Below are 15,954 nucleotides of genomic sequence, written 5' to 3'. Positions count from 1 at the left end.
CGCCGACTATAAGTGCTCGGTGAACCGCGCCCTAAACCCGCACGCTTACCCGGTTCCCGCGGTCAGCCACGTTCTCGCTTCCCTCCAAGGCGGCGCCATTTTTGCAAGGCTCGATCTTGCACAGGCGTACCAGCAACTCACGGTCACTAGGGAAACAGCTGACATCCAAACCATAGTAACCCATAGGGGGGCATTCCGGGTGAACAGGCTGCAGTTTGGAGTCAGCGTTGCTCCCGGCATTTTCCAGGAGGTTATGGAAAAGACACTCAAGGGCATTCCAGGAGTCTGCCCCTATTTTGATGACATCCTGATCGCAGGAGCATCAGCAGAGGAACTGGCAGGGAGGCTTAGGGAAGTGCTGGCAAGGCTGTGCACAGCTGGCCTCAAACTCAAAAAGGAAAAATGCAGCATAGGCGTTCCTTCCACAGAATTTTTGGGGTTCAGAGTAGACGCCAGGGGAATCCACCCCACAGAATCCAAGGTGAGGGCCATCAAACTAGCACCCACACCCAAGAACAAAGCAGAGCTTCAGGCATTCCTGGGTCTGCTGAATTTCTACCATACATTCCTCCCACACAAGGCAGCCATCGTTGAACCGCTCCACAGGCTGCTAGACAAACAGGCAACATGGGCCTGGACGGCCACCCATGATCAGAGCTTCAAGGCCCTGAAGGCATTGCTGTCGGACAAGTCCACAGTAACCCATTTCATTGAGTCCAAGCCCATTTGTATCGCCTGCGATGCATCCCCTTATGGTGTGGGCGCTGTCCTAAGCCACCTTGAGCCCAACGGGGCACAAGTCCCCATAGCATACTATTCTAGGACACTGTCTGGAGCAGAAAGAAACTATGCCCAAATAGACAAAGAAGCCCTGGCAATCGTGGCAGGAATCAAGAAATTCCACGATTACTTATATGGCAGGGAGTTCACTGTCTTCACGGACCACAAACCACTCCTGGGCCTGTTCACCACAGACAGGCAAACCCCCCAGATTCTGTCCCCCAGGATGCTCCGGTGGTCCATCTTCCTTGCAGCATACAATTGCAAGCTGGTACACAAGCCAGGGAAGGAGATGGGCCACGCAGATGGTCTAAGTAGGCTCCCCCTAGACACACACGACCCAGACCCAGCACCAGCCACACAGATCCTAGCCCTGCAGGAACTACCCGAGTGCCCAGTTCTTGCCAAGGACATTGCCAGCCACACAGCCACAGACAACATCATGGGCAGGGTGCACTCATGGGTTTGCACAGGGTGGCAGGACAAATCCCCGGGACCAGAGTTTCAGGCCTATTTCATTAGACGCGATGAAATCTCCACACACAAAGGGTGCCTCCTTTGGGGTAGCAGGGTCATCATTCCACCCGCACTACGCGCCAGGGTATTGGACTCCTTACACGAAGGGCACCCGGGGGTGGTCAGGATGAAGGCACTGGCTAGGAGCTACCTCTGGTGGCCCGGGTTGGACAAGGAGGTTGAGGATCGGGTCAAGGCCTGTTATACGTGCCAGAGATCCAGGCCAGAAGTGCCACATGCACCAGTACACCGGTGGGAGGCCACACACACGCCATGGTCCCGCATTCACATTGACTATGCGGGGCCATTCCAGGGTCAACTATTTTTAGTAGTGGTGGACAGTCACTCCAAGTGGTTAGAGGTAGTCCCTGTCCCCAACATGACCTCGGGGAGGACAATCCAGGTGCTCAGAGCTCTCTTTGCCACACACGGCCTCCCCGACGTAATTGTGTCTGATAATGGGCCTCAGTTTACTGCTGCTGATTTCCAGGCGTTCTTGAAGGCGAACTGGATTAGGCACGCCACCTCTGCGCCTTTCCATCCATCTACCAACGGGCAGGCCGAACGGATGGTAAGGACGACCAAAGACGCACTCCGGCGCATCATCAGCGGGGACTGGCACCACAGACTGGCCAAATTTTTACTAGCCCAACACACAACACCATGCGTGGCTACCGGCAAGAGCCCAGCAGAACTGCGATGGGGACGGCGCCTCATCACCAAGCTGGACCGCCTACACCCAGACTGGGTAGCAGCCGAAACTGGTAGGGCAACATCACCATCATCACCATCATCACCATCACCACCAGCATCACTACCATCACCTTTGCCATCATCATCCACACACAGGGTCCTCAACCTGGGGGACCTGGTCTGGGCAAGGAACTATGGGGCTGGACATCCTTGGGTTCCGGGGACAGTGGTCGGGAAAACAGGACCCCTTTCGTACATTGTAGGGGTGGAGGGGGACAGACGCATAAGGCGACACATCGATCAGCTCAGAGGAAGAGTCCCTGAGCACGTCACACACGCCCCTGAGCGCATCACACACGTCCCTGAACTCAACGCACACGATCAACAGGAGGACCACACTCCAGGAGGGGTCAACCCAGCTGAGGATGTCACAGGGCAGGGACCAGAGGAGGAGGACTTCCTGATGCCGGCTCCTTGCAGCCCTGCACAAAGGCCTCAGGAACCCACGGTCCAAGCCCAGGGGCCAAGCACACCCAGACGATCCACCCGTCCACACAGGACACCAGCCTACCTGTCGGACTATGTGTGCAAGTGATCCTCACACAAGGACACCACTGTTTTTTTTATATATATACTCATAGTTATAGTAGTTGCATGTTGTTGTTGTTATGTGGGTCTTCTCTAAGGGGGGAGGGGTGTTATGTATGCAGGCATCTGCATAGCAACAGCCCTCAGGGGGCGTTGGCCTGGACAGTTTCGGCGGGAAACCTAGGGCCAACCCCATTGGCTGTTAGCTTACCTGGCCAGGTATATAAGGAGGCCAGGTAGCCCTCATTCCTCAGTTCACTTCCCCTTCCAATAAAGAGCTGAACTCACACACCGGCTGGCGTCTCTCTTGCGTCGGACCCACTACACAATACGTTCGAAGAACGGGGTGACATTTTTATGTCCAGGAAATATATGCTTGTGTATGATCCTGTCCGTGCAAACTTAATGGAAAAAAAATATCTTTGAATCTTTTGGTTAACCAAAGTGTCCTGAATTAATTTAAGGGAAAATTTATTACAGGGTTTGTTTAGAAATCACTACAATGCAGTTGCTAATATTGCCATAAAGGGAAATGAGTTTTTAGAGAAAAGGAATGCATGCTGCTAAATTTAATCTTAATACATTTATTGTTTCTCTCAGTTGAATGTACTTTATTTCGCGAATGGACAGGCTGCCGTTCCAGATTAAGTGCATCCTGGGACAGCCGTTCAGAGATGGAGTCCCAGACACTTTATTAGAAACTTTAAATGTAGTTGTAATTCTGAATCAAAAACACCTTTGTGGGCTCCCTCATGACTCCCTGCCACTAATAGGACCTAAAATTACATTGTTGGAGATGCAATAAAATTGTTTCATTTAAATTGCCCAATAAATTGTTCCGTTTGGGAAATAAGGGATTACTTCAGTTTTGAGATTCAGTATTTTCAGATGTTCATATACTTCTGAAGTTTATTCCTACCACATGGACGCTGACATCTCGACAGAGAAAGTGGTTTTCCAATATCCTTCTTACTGCATTGGAAAGAGAAACATATGGCCCTATGGACATATGGAGCTATCCAATAGACAGCTGAATTGATGTCACCAGCAATTTATGAACCACTAAGTTATCAGTATAGACTAGCTGTGGATGACTGTAATAAATTATAGTTGCCATTTATTGAAACATTTACTGTGCAATTTTAACACAATTTTAACACATCCATGAATATATGCCCTGTATTTTTTTGTTTCTTTTCTTTAGCTTTCTTTTTTATTCTTTTATAGCAGGGCTTCCCAACCATGGATGCTCACACCACCTAGGAGTGTGAGACAATATTCCAGGGGGTGCGAAAACTTGGGTTGAGAAGTTCCAAAATTATAGTGTATATGCATAATTCGTTTTGAACTTTTGTAAGGCGTGCGAGAATATATCAGAAGCGCAAGTGTGTGTGTGTGTGGGGAAATGTGCGCCCACGCATGAGCGCACCGACCAGCCATTTCCACGGCCCACTGCGGGGTGCAGGGTATAGAAAAGGTTGGGAACCACTGTTCTCTAGTTTTCTTTTTCTTTGCTTCATACCTGGGATGGAAAATTATGGCCCCTTTACAACCTGTGGACTTTAACTTCCAGAATTCCTGAACCAGCTCAGGAATTCTGGGAGTTGAAGTCCACTGATGATAAAGAGGCCATGGTTGCCCTCCCCTGCTTTCTACAGTTAATAAAAAATATTTCTGGGGGGAAAAGAAAAAAGGCACGAAAGTATTCCTGCACCGCTGTACTCTAGCAACCAGAGGTAGTACCATATTTTCCGGCGTATAAGACGACTTTTTAACCCATGAAAATCATCTCAAAAGTTGGGGGGTCGTCTTATACACCCAGTCGTCTTATACGCCGGAAAATCAGCAAGCCCGGGAAGGCACGCCCTCCCCTCTCACTGTGGAGGAAGCAGGGCAGGCTGGCGTCTGGCGGGAGCCGGCAGGGCAGTCCTGCGCATGCGCGCTCTCCGGCTGTTAAGGAGCACTCCTTAGCAGCCAGGGAGTGCGCGCGTGTGCAGGACTGCCCTGCCGGCTCCCACCCGACGCTCTTCCCTCTTGAGGCAGCATCACCCCCCCCCGGTTCCTAAGGAGTCCTCGGGGATGCTGCCTCAAGAGGGAAGAGCGTCGGGTGGGAGCCGGCAGGGCAGTCCTGCACACGCGCGCACTCCCCGGCTGCTAAGGAGTGCTCCTTAACAGCTGGGGAGCGTGCGCGTGCGCAGGACTGCCCTGCTGGCTCCCGCCAGACGCCAGCCTGCCCTGCTTCCTCCACACTGAGAGGGGAGGGCGTGCCTTCCCGGGCTCGCTGATTTTCCGGCGTATAAGACGAAAAATCTTGAAAATCATCTCAAAAGTTGGGGGGGTCATCTTATACGCCCAGTCGTCTTATACGCCGGAAAATACGGTAATGAAACAGTCAGTCATGATTACACTTAGCTATCAATAGGACTCTCTTTCTTAATTCCTTTGAAAGACATAGTCAAATGAGATACAAAGACATATGCATATAAATATAGTTAAATAATGATGTCTTTTTGAAGCAAGCCAGTTCTGATCACACACACACACACACACACACACTTCTCTCAGGGATGCTATTGGTTAAAAATATACAATCTCACAAGACTGAGATTGATCACAGTTCAGAAGAAAAGAAAGAGACCTGCCCAATTGTTCTCATTCCTCATTTACTGCCTTTGGACTGTTCCAGTTATGAATTAGGTCATCTAAATACCAGTAGAAGTGAAATTAAAACAGGTAATATTTTTCACCATGCTGGATTCACAGCTAAATGTTCACCCACAGTCTTAACATCTGACATAGAAATGCAGAATATTTAGTGAAGAGAAAATAACAAATATAAGTATGTACATATTGAGGTTAGAGGCTATATATTCCATTTGTATAAAATATATGTAGAACAAAATAGTGGCCATAATGAAAATCTTTTAAAGGTGACATTTGGTAGCTATGATCAGTTTTTCAATATCGCATTCATTTTGTCCTCGTAAAATTCTGAAATAACCGTTTTCTCCCCAGGAAATTCCCCAGGAATTTGCAGCAATCTAGGAGTGGAGAAGAGAAGATATTTTATTTTAGCAAATACAGTCAAATTGTGATAAAGGAGAAAAAGAAAGAAAGCAAAAGAGGAGCTGTGGTATTTACTGCCTTGTCCTCATCCAGTTAGATAGATTGTCCCTTCCAAATATTTCTTCTAAAGAGTTACTTGAAGACCTAATAAAACTATATCTCAGGCTAATGAATAATTAGCAATTAGAAGGGCCTATTTAAAAATGCCAAGTAGGATTATCTTCATTTGTGTTGCAGTAAACAGGGAGTGAAGAGACAGTTTACTTTAAACTTTCCCTCCTCAACTGAAATCCTAATAAAAATAGACTTCATCCTGTGACACTTTCCAGACCTTATGAGGCTAGAAAAGGTGTTTTTAAGACACATCCTTCTCCCAAGGGTGCACTTTCATACAGTCTGTGTGCTGATCTGGGGTGGCCACTACATGTCCCATGTTATACCCTGTTTCCTTTAGAGCTAAGATGGTGCAAAAGGAAATGCTGCAAGATAGCTCCATGGCAATGTTTTTCGAACTAGGCAACTGCTTTCTGGTTGGGGAATTCTGGGAGCTGAAGACCACACATCTTAAAGATGCCAATTTTGGGGGGGGGGGGAAACTGCTCTAGGCAAACTTGGCAAATTTAAGACCTGTAGACTTCAACTCCCAGACTTCCCCAAGCAGCATAATACTGGTTAGAGAACCTTGGAGGTGATTAAATGGCAAAGTCTAACCAGAGAGTACTAAAATTATATCCCTAAAGTGAACCTCGCCTGAAGAGGTTAACAGAATAACAGAGGTGAGCTGCTATTTGACACAACTCTGATCAGTTTGTGATATCTTGTTTTAAAGTTTTAGAGTCACCTCTTCATTTTTTTTGTGCTTGTTCCCCCCCTGATGATGATTATTATCTAGTGAGAAAAAAAGAACTAACATGGCATTTTGCCCCCCAGATTTGGTATGCACTGCAAGCTCAATACAAATTACTCAAATTACAAATATACTGTAAATAAATAAAATTGAAGTTAAATCAAAATGGGATTTACATGACTGTGTCCTCACTACAAAGTAGCTTTGTGTGTGTATGTTTTGCTGAAAATTGTGCTTGTTAATTACAAACATCTTTTCTATTGATTCCAAAAGCAAACAAGCACAAATATCTTTTTTCTAGATTAGTCCTCTGTTTCTAAGCACTTACCCAATATTTTTGCCATTGTCCTTCTGCATCTTCTAGCGTACCCCACCTATCCAAAGAAAAAGCATTAGTAATACATATTTTTCCCCTGGACATCTTGGAGGCATCTTTAATCTCGCTATTCAAATTTCCTTCTTATTATGTTCCCAAGAGTGAGTATGTTGCCATCATTCTGCGAGCACATAGTGATTCTCTTTTTCCGATTACTTGCTTTTCATTTTAGAACATGCTCATTATTGAACAGCATGTTATAAAGCATTTGTTTCCAGGTGTTCAGTTTATGGGCAAATAACACTTCATACTTCACTTCTTCAGTAAATAGGTGACCTTGTGTAGCCAGCACTATGTGGGCAGTGCAAGTAATTTCATTTGATTTATTAGGCTGGAATGATTTCTGCTCTGTGTGAGTGCAGCCATGGTTTCCAATGGCTTTTTTCATCTTGCTCTATCTGCACAGAAATCAGAATGCATAACCTTTGCCTTATTTGTATTCTCAGTCAACGCCACAACTGCATCTATCCAGCTAGAATTACCAACAATAAAGCACAACAAAATAAATCATAGAGCACTTGGCTTTTTGCCAAAGCTAATTCATTACAAAACTTAGTAACTAATATTTTATCTTATTAAAAAAGAGACACAGGCCAGATCATAAGGATACTATTTTCTTTAAACAGACAATCTACTCCAAGGACTAATTCCAGAGGCAGAACAGGACATGTGACAGGATGTCCTATTGGATAAGTCTAGTCTAGTGAAAAGAAGGATTAGTGGGGGACATGATAGCAGTGTTCCCATGTTTGAGGAGCTGCCACAAAGAAGAGGGGGCCAATCTATTCCCCAAAGCATCAAAAGATAAGACAAGAATTAATGGATGGAAATTAATCAAGGAGAGAAGCAACCTAGAACTAAGGAGGTTCTGACAGTGAGAACAATTAAACAGTGGAAGAGTTGCCTTCAGGGGTTGTGGGTGCTTCATCTCTGGAGGCTTTTAAGAAAGCTATTTGTCTGGAATGGTATAGGGTCAATAAACTCAATAAACCAAGAGCTTGATAAAATAAAAATATATTTCCCTTTCTATAGTCATGTCTCATGTAGGAAAATGCAAAAATGACATAGAATTTGAAATAGAAAATAGGAATGTGCGATATCCAACAGAATAAATAAAGCCTCCTGTTTGAAGAGTGTCCTACAAACCCGCTCTTGGCAGCTACCTCTTCTCCCTCATTAACTCCATTCTCAACATTCCCACAAGACAGACAGACATATAAAGAGACAGACAGTTTCACAACAGGATGGGATGGGGATTTATGGCCTCCAGTAGTCTTACTTCATGGTAGACTAGAATGGCGGCATCTCCAAACTGCTAGAACCATTTTCTACCAGAGGAAAGAACGGGCTATTTCAAAAGAAGGTGTGTTGTGGCTCTTAAACACAAAAACTGTCCAATTTATAAGGAAGAAAAAGTGGGGTGGAATCTTCGGCTACATTGGAGGGTGGGACCGGAGGGTAGAGTCCTTGCACTGCAGAAAGCAGCACTAGCCGGACCTCCCCCAGAATCCTTGAAGCCTAATCTGACCATTCCCAAGAGAATATAGTCAGCCAGGTGAGATTCTTGTAACATAGGTGACTAATAATAAAGCTTCTGCTTGAGAACTATTCACGAGTGCTTGTGGTTGCTTGCATCTGATAATAAGGCAGTGGCTGTCTTAAACAGCAGAAAAGGCAGCCTTTTGTGAGTTATTTAATATTATCCACATTGTACTTTTTGTACAAGAAGAAAAGTACAGTATCTCTGGAGGTTCCCACTTCAGATAGAAGAATAACTTAGGTAATTCTTTGTGTAACTCAAATCAAGGAATGACCACTTTTGCTTTATCTCAGGCAGACCAGAGATGATAGAATATGTATTGTGAGCTATCTCTAATTTTGTAATATATTGTATGTTTGTGTACTCATGTCTTTCAATTACTTGTTTGTCTTATCTGTGTATAACACGGGATATGAAGTGAAATTTCTGCCTTGCTTCAGGTCACAAAACCCTTTGCCACATGGGTAATGTCTATTAGCATTTGAACTGCTACAGAAGGTAGAGAACACTAACTTTGCTATTGATATCTCCTCCTTACACGAGGAATGAAACATTCTTGCATTTTTAAAAGCCCCACAGTGAAAAACTGAATAAATGCATTGAAAATGTTTTTTAAATATGTGTATAAAATTTAAATGATATTTTAATGATGCATAGAGTTCTCTTTCTTCTGAAAATCATTAAAGAGAACAATTACTTCTACACCAGTACCATTTTCCATTTTTTTTATGTATCCATTAGAAGAATCTCAAGTCCTAAGAATAAGAATAAAATAGTACAGAACAAAGTGATAAAAAGTAAATACCATAATGTTTCACTACCTCATATAAATTATAAATTATAATATCAACTTCTGGAAATTTGAATATTGTTTTGGCATCCCCAACTGAAGTTGATGTGACATTTGTCAGTAATGTCTATGGATTTGTCCTTAAATTTCAGAGTAGCAAGTTTCTGCAATAACAGCTTTTTATAGAAAGCAATACAGGTAGTTCTCGAATTATGACCATGATTGAACCCAAAATTTCTGTTGCTAAGCGAGACATTTGTTAAGTGAATTTTGTCCCATTTTACGACCTTTCTTTCCACAGTTCTTAAGTGAATCACTGCAGTTGTTAAGTTAATAACATGGTTGTTAAGTGAATCTGCCTTCCCCATTGATTTTGCTTGTCAAAAGCTCACAAAAGCTGATCACATGACCCCGGGACACTGCAACCATCATAAATATGAACCAATTGCCAACTTCGAGGCATTATTTTCCTTAAAGAATCTTTTATTCTGGAAATAAAGTATTGGCACTACATAGTTGAACCCAAAAACTAAATTCCCCTCCCCTGGATACAAAGTAACAAAATACAATTCCCACCCCCAATAAACAGTCATAAATCACATTCCCCAATTAGCTTGAAGCATGGGCTTTCTCCCCAGCTCTCCAGCTGCCAAAACGTTATCAGCTCTGGACCCAGTTTGTCCTTGGATTCCCACAGCGGAGTTATTATTATTATGGCTAACTGAACTCTCATTGCAATCCCTGCTCCCAGCACCAACTAATTCTAAAAGCATAGAAAAAATGGCTTCATTTTCATCTCTTGTCAAAGCAAGAACATCTGATGTTAGCAGCATTGTCACATGGTTTTCAGTGCCGTTTTAACTTTGAACACTCACTAAACAAACTATTATAAGCTGAGGACACCTGTACAGAAAATATAAATATTAAAGTAGCCTGATTAATCAGAGGATGTCCGGAGAATGTGTACAGCAACCGGAGGCTGCCTATGCAAAAGCAGAGTCAAGGATTGCTGCACAGACCAAGTAACTGTTGAGGGGACAAGTTCCTTGGAAAACTCTCTGGATAAGTTTTAAAAATTAAAAGGGAAATTAAATTAAATTAAATACAAATTCTAAACCAAGGGAATGGTCTGGAAAATGTTTTTTCCCCCATTGGTTCTACAAAAGATGCTTGTTAAAGCTTTGAAGAAATCTGTGCAGTGGGATAAAGAAGAATTGAAGAGAGATCAAATTCTATGACAGTATTTGACTGAATTGAAAATTAAGACCAAAAGGAAGGAATATATGGCTGGCTTATTTGATTTTGCAAAGTTCTGGCAAACCTTTATGGACTTTTTGCTGGCACCAGGATTGGAAAAAAAACACACAACCAATATATTGCTTATAGATAAAGGATAAGATATGGAACAAAGAGGTATCTGTTTAAACTTATAAGAGGTGACAAGTTCTTAAATTAGTTTATACTTCTTGTGATGAAGGTTAGAAATGACTTCATATATTTTCATTTTCTCTATTCTTTCTTTTCTTTTTCTTTTTTTTCTTCTTCACCTTTTCTTCTTTGTTCCATTTCTTTCTAGGTTTGAATTAGCTTTTACTACTATAATTAAAATGCTTGATAAAATTATATTCAAAAACACAGGGTGGTAAATTGGAGTATCATGGGCTGCAAGAAGAACAAACCAGAAAGTCCTGGACCAACTGAAAGCTTTGAGGAAATGATCAGCAAGCCAAAAGCAACATATTTTAGGCAGGTAATGTGAGTACCTAATGGATTTGTAACATAATTATACTTAACAACAGAGGGACATCAAGGTTGTTACTGACTTAACAACTGCAGCAATTCACTTAGCAAGTGTGGCAAGCAAGGATGTAAAATGCAAAATGGAGCGAAATTCACTTAGCAACTGTCTTGTTGTTAAAAACAGCAATTTGTGGGTTGTAAGTTGAGGACTATCTGTATCTCTTCTGACTCCAGCCTTTTCTGCACAGCTACTCACCTAACTCACTCTTTCTCCATCAAGAAAGATAAAAGAGTATGGGCTCTTATTTATAGATGGACTCGGATTTCATATCATCACAATGTGGTTTTTTTAAAAAAAATCAGGCTTATCTTTATTTTTCTTTCACACAAGAATAAATCAATGAGTTTCTGCCTCCACATATTCTTTCCACTGTATATAATTTTTTGTGCTGGCCAAGAAAGTAACTAATCCGTCACTAGCACCTCGCTGCACATTTGGAAGACACATTGCCTGGCTGTGACCTGAGAATAGATGAAGAGCAATTATAGTTTCATCTCTCAGGAAAGAGGATCCATGGCAGATCACCCTCTCACTTGTTCAAGTGTGAGAACAGGAAGGAAGGAATGTTAAGGAGAAAGTCTGGATGAAAAGAAAGATGATGATTTCATTTTCAAAAGCCAAGCCCATCTCCTGTAGGAGTTGCCTCCAAGTCTAATGTAAAAGAAAATAGAACATATAAAGTGAACAAATGAGATAAAAGAAATATTTTCTGATTAAACTGATACAAGTTAGAGTGTTCCACATTTAGCATTGAATTAAACCCTAAAACAGAATGCTCAAAATCCAAATTTGAAGTTAGAGCAGAGAAAATTTCCAATTAACCCATATCCTTTCTTGGGTGCTCAGAAGAGAGCTATGAGTGGAAGAAAAAAGAAAAGAAAATGTATATTTAAAGCATGGCAAAAATGTTTCTGAGCTAGTTATCTTCTCTGACTCTGCAAACTCTCTCTCTCTCTCTCTCCCTCCCTCCCTCCCTCCCTCCCTCTCTCTCTGTCTCTCTCTCTCTCTCTCTCTCTCTCTCTCTCTCCCTCTCTCCCCCCTCCTAGTATTAGAAACTCCTTTTACTGTAGTTATTTTAATTGTCTTGTTTGGTTTTCTATTTTCTATATTAAAAATATACTGCATTTTTAATGTTGTACAATTTTTATTTTTTACTTTATTAATATTTGTTTTTGTTGTGCATCACTCATTGTTTGAGTTTGGATGGGTATATAAATTCCCAAATTAAATCCATCAATAAATAACCTGTTTTCAAAATCAGTGTCATTGGATTTTGCTGAAGATATTACTCTGAATAAATGTTCAGATTAAGAGATTTTTTTTTATTTTTTTTATTTTTTATTACATTTATATCCCGCCCTTCTCCGAAGACTCAGCTTACAAGCTTAGCAGTAGCCTTCATTCTATGTATATGCCTGCTTGTTAGGGCTTTCACACACACACCCCCAAGCGGCATTATTACAAAGTCAGCTTATTGCCCCCAACCATCTGGGTCCTCATTTTACCTACCTCGGAAGGATGGAAGGCTGACTCAACTTTGAGTGGTGGGATGCGAACCTGCACTAATTGCAGGCAGCTGGTGTTACTTAAGGAGGCATTAGCCCACTGCTCCACCAAGGCTCATTTGGCTTTGCTTCTGAAGGATAGTAGTGTTGCTTCACTTTCAAATTATTTTATTTGTGCTGAGCTGTAGGAAGCACTCCAGCATAATTAGCTCTGTGAGAGGTAAAACTAAATCACTTTTCTTATGCTTGGGAGAATGGGAGTTCTAGTCCCAGCATGGGCACAAAGCCAGTTGGTTGACCTTGGGTTGGTCATTCTCTTTCAGCCCTAGGAATGAGACAAGGCAAACCACTTCCAAAATCTTGTCAAAAAAACAGTAGGGACTAGTCTTTCAGTCACCATCTAGTGGGGCTTTGAACAAGTCTGTCACTTTGGTTTGTCATCTCCAGGATGAAATTCATTTCAAGGCTTCTGACTCTTCTTACTGGGCCCCTCCTTCTCATGCAGTCACGATACGAGAAGTCCAGCATTCCAGTTGAAATAGGTCTTTTCTCAAGTGTTTTGCATTTCTGGTTAAAGCACTAGCACAGATGAGGTTAACTAGTTTGCAGACAAACCTCATACATATTCTGAGGGATAACATCATGACATTCTCATGCATTTCATTTTTAAAATTTTATTGATAAGTTCGTAAGACTAATCAATATTCTATTTTATTCTTATATGTTGGCTGAAGTTTATTGCTGACCAGATAGTTAGCAACATAACCCCTAGTCCCCAGCTTTAAAAGTGTTGTTTCAAGTCTGTCTCATGTGTTTGGAATCAGCATGATTCAGAATGATTCACCATCATTGAGCCTGTTTAGATGAATATTCTCTGATCTAGATTCACCACCACCACTTCGAGGTAGAGACAAGAGAGTGTGGGAAGTCAGCTCCCCCAGAGAAGGAAATATTAAAAAGGGGAAAATATTATATTTCTTCAAAGGATCTTAAAAAGGCAGAAAAGCATGCCCAGTTTTTCTTAATAGTCCCAAGTCTCCCTCCCCCACAGAGAAACCAGCTCTGTAGAAATGCAGATATCATAATCCTTTCAGAAAGACTGACACCTGGAAGCTTAGATCTGATGGGATTAGAAAGACAAAGATCCATAGAATCAACATTCCCTCACACCAAAAAAATCCAACACAGGACATAGTCATCAGCCCCAGCCCCAGGGAAGCATGATATGATTTTTGGGACATAATAGGATTAACCCACCACCATCAGAAAACCAGAAAGGCACACTCAGACTCAGGTCAAAGTTCATGCCACAGGAACAACTCCAAAAGGAAATGTTCCATTTTCCTGTGCAAAGTCCATTGTCTGCCTGTTATATACAGGTAGTCCTTGACTTATGACCAGAATTTCTGTTGCTAAGCGAGACAGTTGTTAAATGGTTTTCACTGTTAAGTGAATCACTGCAATTGTTAAGTTAGTAACACAGTTGTTAAGTGAATCTGACTTCCCCATTGACTTTGCTTGTCAGAAGGTCACAAAATGTGATATATGACCCCAGGACACTGCAGTTGTCATAAATACATGCCAGTTGCCAATTCTGATCACATGACCATGGGAATGCTGCAACAATTCTAAGTGTGAAAAATGGTCATAAACCACATTTGTTAGTGCCATTGCAACTTCGAACAGTCACTAAATGAAAGGTTGTAAGTCAAGGACTACCTGTATCATAAAAAGAAGGAAAAACAGCTATGGATTCAGCTTACCCAACTAATTTGACAGAATGGAGTCTCTCCTGGTGATCATGCTGTGGTTCTCTAATGGTATGCCTATAAATCCCACTCTTGTAAAGGAAGAAATCATCATATACTTTCATGATGGCTGAAGGGTAGCAGTGAATGGAAAAAGGCAACATATATTAGCTGTAATCTTAATTTTAATTAGTGTTGATTACAAAAACATCATTTTAATATATGGAAATTATTTCACATTCGTCTTAAGACTAAAAGCCTTAAAGATAAACAAATAATTCACAGGAGACCTCAGTATTAGTCGAAAATCTACAGTCAGTGTCCCTGGTGTACTCCTGCCTGTTTTTCCCAAATTTAAATATTTTATGCAAGAACACGAACCCACCGTTTCCCTTGATTTGAGGTTTCACTTAAAACACACAGAAACCAGTGAGACTCCTATTCTGACTGGTAGCTAAAAGGCTACGTGATAAGCATCTGTTGTGGAAAGAAGGGAAATTATGCTATGTCCATCTGATGTCACACAAATGATGTGGTTTATGTAGTTCCATCAGACATTCATGGCACAAGTAGGGTAAGTTGCATCTTTGCATGATGATGACACAACATAGGTGTCATAAACTTGACATTGTTGCAGCACTGCTGTCTGTGGATCCTTGTTGTAAACCACAGCCTGATGCATGCATGTAAGGAAAGGAGAACCTGCACTGTTTTCAGATAGCTAATAAAGCATCATTCAATCGTTTTGAGAAAACAGATTGTCTGTTTCTTTTCCTTTATTTTCTTCCTTAGTTCCTATTGAGTCAAGATGCAGTGCTCCTTCTTTTACTTCATCTTATTTTTACATCTTGGTTTTTGCTGCATCCCTTTTGGAAACATCTGCTTCTCTCTCATCTAATCCCTCTCACACCTACAATCTCTTCTTCTTTACCCTTTCCTTGAACCTCTCGTGCTAGAATCTCTTCATTTCTTTCATGTTCAGATTCCTGTTCAGAATCATTAGAATGTAAGAGAGGATCTGTTAAACCAGGCCATTGGTCTACCTAGTCCTGTATTGTATGTCATTCAGCCATCAGCTGAATGCATTGAAAAAGCTCCTGTGTGCCTAGACTGCACAGTTATTATCTCTGTCGCTTGTAGTAGAATCATATCATAGAATCATAGGACTGGAAGGAACCTCGGGGGTCTTCTAGTCCAACTGCCTGCTCAAAAGGCAGGAGTCCTTAAATTATCCTGGACAAGTGGTTGTCTAATCTTTTCTTGAAAAAGTCCAGTGATGAAGGACCCACAACTCTGGGAGGCAAGCTGTTCCACTGATTGTTGTCACTGTCAGGAAATTCCTCCTTATTTTCAGATTGGATCTCTCTCTGAGGAGCTTCCACCCACTGCTTCCTATCCTCCCCTCAGGTGCTTTGGAGAATAAATGGATGCCCCCTTCCATGTGATAGCCCTTCAGGTATTGGAAAATGGCTATCATGTCTCCCTTGAGCCTTCTCTTCATTAGGGTAAACATACCTAGTTCCCTTCCCATCAGTCAGTATTTAAGGCATGCTGCCTATAATCCTGTCAAACCCGCGACGTCATGTGAAGCATGACGCAACGTATCAGGACGGTTTTGCCATTGCCGGCAATGGGGTGGGCGCAGCTTCTGCATGATACATCTGGCCCGCAGGCCGGCAGTTTGACACCCCTGACTGTCATTAA

The sequence above is a fragment of the Vipera berus genome (assembly GCF_964194415.1).
Source record: "Vipera berus genome assembly, chromosome: 1".
Classification (NCBI taxonomy): domain Eukaryota; kingdom Metazoa; phylum Chordata; class Lepidosauria; order Squamata; family Viperidae; genus Vipera; species Vipera berus.
Note: the sequence above shows the minus strand (reverse complement) of the source record.